This window comes from Sinocyclocheilus grahami, unplaced genomic scaffold, assembly GCF_001515645.1.
Source record: "Sinocyclocheilus grahami isolate Dianchi unplaced genomic scaffold, SAMN03320097.WGS_v1.1 scaffold1877.1, whole genome shotgun sequence".
Classification (NCBI taxonomy): Eukaryota; Metazoa; Chordata; class Actinopteri; order Cypriniformes; family Cyprinidae; genus Sinocyclocheilus; species Sinocyclocheilus grahami.
This window is the reverse complement of record NW_015507056.1, coordinates 2187-9262: the sequence shown is the minus strand read 5'-3', so window position 1 is coordinate 9262 and position 7076 is coordinate 2187. Positions and strand designations below refer to the sequence as shown.

At 38.1% G+C, this 7076-nt stretch overlaps 1 protein-coding gene across 1 annotated transcript in view; it reads right to left on the bottom strand.

Moving 5' to 3' along the window:
• Positions 1 to 1512, bottom strand: part of LOC107573151 (pseudopodium-enriched atypical kinase 1) — a 25246-nt gene extending 23734 nt beyond the window's left edge. The window contains exon 1 of the mRNA XM_016259597.1: positions 1276 to 1512. The gene's annotated coding sequence lies outside the window, so the exon portion shown is untranslated. The remainder of the gene's footprint in view (positions 1 to 1275) is intronic.
• Between the last annotated feature and the right edge of the window lie 5564 nt (positions 1513 to 7076).

The following is a 7076-nucleotide window of genomic DNA, read 5'->3' as shown; positions in this document are numbered from 1 at the left end:
GAGCCGTTTTAGGTAGGCGTGGCTGACTCTTAACTTTTATAAAGAATATCTCTTTGGATTTGAGACTTTAGTCTTTGCAACTTTACAGATCTTCTTTATGCACCAAGAGCTTGTAACACTCCAAAGAGAAAGGAAAACTTGAAATCGCATCATATGACCCCTTTAAATTCTTAATGTTTTTAAAGATTAACTTCAAGTGAGTGTTAGCTGATGACAAATGTGAAAATAATAAATGATCATAAATATCAAAAATCCTTTTTTACATAACATTCTCACTGGTAATAGATTTACAATGTCTACATAAAAAATTTTTTTTTTTTAAACTAAAATCAGTCGTTTCAAAATGTGATTTTTGTAAATTAGTGAAAATGTGAATTACAAAAAAATAATTTAACGTGAATAAAAAAACATTTATAAAAATAAATACAATTTAGACATCACAAAAATATACATTGATTTTGATAATTGCTAAAGGCTATACTTAATTTCATGAAATTATTAGAAATTATAGAGTGTTAGATGACAACAAATGTGAATATAAGGTAAATTACCATAAATATACAAGGTTTAATAAAATTAAAATACAATGTTTTTTTCCCATAACATTTTATCAACAGAATGATCATCTAAAATTGATCAAATTGATCAAATTACAATATCAGATGTGCAGATGCCATAATGGCGCAGCAGTATCCCATTTAATGTTGTAGGCCTAGTTGTCTGAATATTTTCATGGTTTCCTTGGACAACCATATGTCAAGCCCCTCAAAGTGAGACAGACTGCTCTAATCCGAACCATAAACTCCCCCTCCTCCTCTCAAAGTCAGACGCTCAGAGATGCACACAGGAGCAACAGAACTATAATATAAAAGACGCTGCCTCATAAATATACAGAAAAGATGTGTTACATGCTGTTCTGTTTGAAGAACAACTGAAACATGATTCACACGCACACACAGATGTTTCGAAAAGTTTCAATAACCTCTGTGTGAGTGCTGATAGCATGTTCTCATGCCATGGCACATTCCAACCGTGTCTAAGACTAAACAGCAGCTACAGTGATAGAAACCAGAGGAATTCAGCACCGTCACCCACTCGAGTATGTGTGCGAGAGGGGTCTTTGCAAGGGCATCATTTTATTTGCCATAATTGTTTTTTAAGTGCCATTTTGCTGATTCGCTGAATGCTTTTAACCATTTCTCAACCATCTGTTTGATCTTGAACTGATACAGATATTAGCTGTTCTTTGGGTTCAGTGTGTGTTTGTGCACTCACAGGATGTGGCTTTGGGAAAACAGATCTCATTTCTGCATTCCTCGGTCACCATAATGGCCTCACTATCGGCCAATCAGCATCCAGAACCAATTATGGCATTATGACCTCAAAATCTCCCTGGAGATAAACAAAAAAAGCAAGACAAAGACAAGCAAGTCCATATTTTCACATGTAGGGAAGTACCTCTGCTAAACACCTAAACAACACATGCACAATTCTATATAAGGTGTCTTCCTTTGGGCTGTGAGTCAGCGCTGGGGCTTTATAAGGGAGCAGGACTAATATTTACAGTACAGCGAGGTCAGAGAATGTGTGTGTTCGTGCTACAACTGTTTATATGAGCACTCACACACCCATTAGAATAATCACTTCCTATGGGTTTAATAATTAGATCGGGCGGGGGTTCTGACATCACTTCCTGTTGGGGTGAGCAACAGGACGTCCCTAAGGGTTAAATGAGCCAGTATAATGAACAATCTTCAGAACACTAGCTGCTTAGAGCAGAGCTTTTTAAAAATGCATTAGTATGCCATGTTATTTTCTAGTGGTCGACCGATATTGGTTTTTTTGACAGCCGATGCCGATATCTTGGAAAGCAGGGTGGCCGATGGCCGATATAATTGTATTTATTTTAATTGATATTTAAGAAATTTTAAATAATTTGAAAATGGATTAAAAACTAATTATGTTAAATAAACATACTTATACTTTAGATGACAAAGTATATCACAAATAAATAAATATTTAATAAAAATATAATTAAAAAGGAAGTAAACACTGTAACCAACAGGGCACTTAGTATTCTGGGAAGTTTGTGTGCATTGGGAATCATATTTTTTCAAATAAAGCCAAGGTAACACTCATTTTACATACAGCACACAGTGGAAATGACATGAATATGGCAGTGGGCAACTGCATAAAGTGCAGCATAATTTGAAATCACGAGTTTAAATTTTTCGATCGCGCGTCTCCAGTGAAGCTGAACTTTCCTCCTGTCCGTGTTCAATTTGCACGGATCGACCGTCACACAGAGAACACGTGATCATGCAGGATACAAATGCACACTTCACAAGATCTCACAGCTGGATCCGACTAAGTTTGCAAGGTTTGTGAAATTAAATGCTCATTAGTCATTCAAAGATTTGTTTAAATGATATAAATGCATATTTGCTGAATGCTGACGGCAAACAAGAAAGTATTATAATGTGTGCCTTTCTATTACTAAAAATATAAAAGCAATCGTTATAATACTTTTTGTATACATTTTAATTCCTTTGTTTAACCGTTCTATTTGATTATTAGACAGACGTCTATCCGTATTAGACAGAACAAGAGGGAGAATGTGAGCACTGTGTGCTCAGGCGCTGCCGTTCTTGGCGCCGTCAAAATAAAAGTCTGTCGCGCCGTCAAAATAAAAGTTTGGCCTCGAACCCATCGGCCAAACAGAAAAACTAATCGGCCGATGCCAATAATTGAAAAATGCCAAATATCGGCCATGGCGATATATCGGTCGACCACTATTATTTTCACAGTAACTCAATGTTTAATTTAACATGTTGCCTCAAATTATCATTTTGTTTTTCTCATTTTATGTGAAAGTGTCCTAAAAAAAAAGAGACTAGAAATGGAGGCTTAGCCTATCTCATTTACTGTACCTATATCTCAGGATACTGTATCTCATGTAGAGTGCTCTGTTGTATACTTTACATCATCTGGATAAATTATGCATACAGAAAATTTGCATACATAGTACAAATACACAAAAAAACAAATAGTAATATGGTAGTGTGCTATTCCAAACAAAAAATGCCAAAAAAAAACAGAGATCGTAAAACATGTACACAACGTATCCATCGGATTGCAAGAGCGCAAGCCTTCTGTAAATACTTAAAGGGGTAGTACACCCAAAAATGAAAATTCCAGTGTTTCCCATACATTGATTTATTTGTGGCGGCCAGCCACAATATCAAAACTGATTTAAAAAAAAGGTGGGTTATGAATGTGTAATAGGATTGACATATGAGCAGTGATCGCGGAAGAGAAAACACAGGCAGACAGTGCTGGAAGCAGCTAATGCTCATCAGATCACGTAAATCAGTGGAAATTAATAGAAATTATGATTCTGTCTAAGCTATGTTTTAAAACGAAAATGCACTAGTGTAAACATAACCTACAAGATGTGGAAACTGAAAACTGTTTGCACTGATTTAATGTGTTTGTTACAATTTATTCCTTTGTGCTTTTTTGTTATTTTGTGCAGTGGCTCAGGAGATCAGTCTTTGAGTCTGTAAAAACATCAACAAGCTGACACATACACAGACAATGTTGCCCTTTCTTCTTTAAATGAGAATGATGTCGATCGCTACTTTCTGGCATACACCACACCTATCAAGTAAGAGTATTGTTGGCGGTGGAAATGCAAGCCAGATCAGGGTTTACCGTCCCGAATCGTACCGTACCGCTCAGTTGAAAAGAGCCAATAGAGTATTGCATCCTTCATATCTCAGAAGAGTTTTTAGTTTTATCAGATTTATAAAAGACAGCTGTACCGCTTCTCTCCGAAAACAGACGAGCTGCTGGAGGCGTGCTGTTGGCGGAGCTAAAGAGTCACAAGCACGGCCAGCATTTGCGTAGTGATGATCTGCAAGCTGTGATATCGACATAAATAAAACGGGAACAAAAACTTTATTGACCTAAATTAACTATCAGCACTGCCGACGACTCCCGTAGCCCGAATGAAGCATGTTGATGGGCTGCTCTTGCTCTCACTCTGGTTGATGTGTGTGCACTCTTCCGGGAAAAGTGCCCATACAAGGAACTCCGTCCTTTATGACGTCATACAGGGCCATACTCGAAAAAAACTTTCCAAAACTTATACGAACCATGAAAGAGTGTATTTGGCACAGAAATACTCTGTCATACATCCAACACGTTTTCTGAAACTTTGGCCATGTTTAGCATGAGAATCCAACTCTTTAACAGTGTAAATAAAGCCATCAACAGAGGCATGACAACACTGAATGCTCAAACCAATGACAATAAACTTAATCTAAGCAAATCTACAAATTAGAAAACAGTACTTTCCAATGCTTACCTGAAGAGTAAATCGGTCGTCCTTGCCTGTTTAATAACAACTTGGTATTAAACAGTCTAGGTCAAATCGGGAATAGAAACCCATTAAAAATACAATGCAAATACAGAAAAATTAGAATGAAAGGGAAAAAAGCTTGCCCTGAGAGTGTTTCGGCCTGAAAACCCTTCGGTTGGTTATGAATGAGTGTGTGAGTGTTAATTGGCAGGCAATTATGAAACCTTGATGGGAAACTTTAGAGTGAACGAGTGGCAGCACTACAGTTCTAAAATATCAGCATTAACCCAATTTCAGCCTACACGGCTCTCAATGCCAACTTCCAACCACCTCCACTCTTTGTCTTTTCACTCTTTCTTTCTCACTGTCTGTCTCTCTTTCCTTTGGTGCCTCACGCTGTTATTCTGAACGCCCATGGCCTGTATCTCTCTCTCTCTCACTCATGCTTGCACTACAGTTCTAAAATATCAGCATTAACCCAATTTCAGCCTACACGGCTCTCAATGCCAACTTCCAACCACCTCCACTCTTTGTCTTTTCACTCTTTCTTTCTCACTGTCTGTCTCTCTTTCCTTTGGTGCCTCACGCTGTTATTCTGAACGCCCATGGCCTGTATCTCTCTCTCTCTCACTCATGCTTGTTTGATAACATCTTATCTCACTTTTATCCTAAGGTGGTTCTGCAAAGATCTAAAGATCTTTTTTTTTATTCCAGTAGATAGTTTGTTTGAAATCCAGTTCAGTCAACTTCACTTCCTGACCCTCATTCCAAGCCAAATGCAATTCAGGGTGGCCAGAGTCTGGAAACTTATAAAAGTCTCTGAGTGCAGCCTGAGACGGCAGACAAGATTTTGGGAGCTGATATGGAACGGAGCAGGGGGTGGGGCTAATGTGCAATGGGTGGGGCCTAGAATGTGGGTGGAGTGGCCAACACCTCAGCACGGGAAGGACCCACGTGAGAATCGAGCCAATTCCAGCAAATACCTATTCAATGACAGCAAGAACAAACCATCTCCATGACAATTAGGGAAAATCAGGGCAGCTCGTCTGGAGGAAACATGTTTTTGATATCAGGATTTCCAAAGGGACCATTTAAAGAGAAGCACGCTGTCATCACGATGGCGAAGACGTCTTGACGATGACATCATGTATGATATCACCCTCTATTATTAAGCCTAATATTCTCACTGTGGATTAACAGATCATAAAACACGCCAGTAAATCACATTTAGGTCCTGAGGTGCTACGACAGGCAGATGGTGCACATTATCCACTGAAAGACACACACACACACACACACACACACATGTAAACAGATCCTGGATCAGTGCATAAAAGACTCACGCTTGACTCAGAGTTTCAAGTCAACATCAAATGAAAATGCATCATAAGAGTTCATAAAGGTTTTTTGGAGATGGTTTTCGCAGACCCTGCCAGGATTAGCTGCACTTCATTCAGTGTAGCCTTGAGCTAACTGGCACCTTGTTGATATGGGAACTGCTGATGCTATTGTCATGATGTCATTTTGACTGAAACTCAAAAGTTCTATGACATATATCCTATCAACACTGTGGAACTGATCATGTACCTGAACTTCGACATACTATGGATGTGAATGAGTAATCCACTATTAAAACACCATTCGAACTGCAAAAATGGATTTTCCTTGGCACCTCTGCCTGCCGCAGGCAACAAGTAAGGCTTTCTTACTGAAACCCTCCCTAGATCTAGCTCTTACAACTGAATACACTGAATGGCACCCAATTGTGATACTGAGGAGATGCAATGTTCTTCCAAGTGGCAGTATTTCAATTTTCATTGGTATATTTATTTTTTATTGGAGTCCTGCATCCACAGGATGAAATTAATACCAGTTACAAACCCAATGCGTGTACTTTTTTAACAGTCGTGGGTATTTTTGCTCATCTACCCATCTTGGATTGACATTTAACAAGAAATGCCACTGCTTAGATGTGCACCTAAAGAACTACATCAAAATCAAAGATGTCAATGTACATGATTGGCTGTTTGTTCGAGAAGGACTCTGTAGACCTTAGTCAGGGTAAAGCCATATTTAATTTTTGACAGGAATGAAAACAAGGTTGTGAAGGATAGAAGTGCAGTGCGTTCAATGGATTTTACTGTTAACAACATACTGATTGTTCAGTTGACAAAAAAATCTTTCCAAAATGTTTTTATGTAGCCTAGACAAAAACTCCATAAAATAGTTTTGAAATTTGCGAGTTGTGAAAATTAAGCGATTTAGGACTTTTATACAGTGCGTGCCATTGGGACTGTGCCTCACAGCCAGTGTTTCATTTGCATTAAATTCAATATGGCGTCTAACCTGACTAAGGTCTATAGAAAGATATATACAACTCTATAAATGCAGAGACTTTAACATACTAGTTTTATTAAATATGCTTGTTCTGTGCGCACGAGAACTGTTTACTCCCGCTGACATTCCCACGTGGATATTTCACAGACAAAGACAGGGCTCGACAGTGCGGGTGCTTCAGTCACCTTTTTGACTAAAAATAGATGTGTGCAAACTAGGGTTGGGCAAAAAAATTGATTTTTAGATTAATCGTTTTTTTTTTTTAAATGACGTCGATTTGATATAGATTCTCAAAAGCCGCAAATCAATCTTTTCCGGTATTTATTTCAGCACACATTTAAAACAAGATCTGATTAACGTGAATCTTATCATTAGT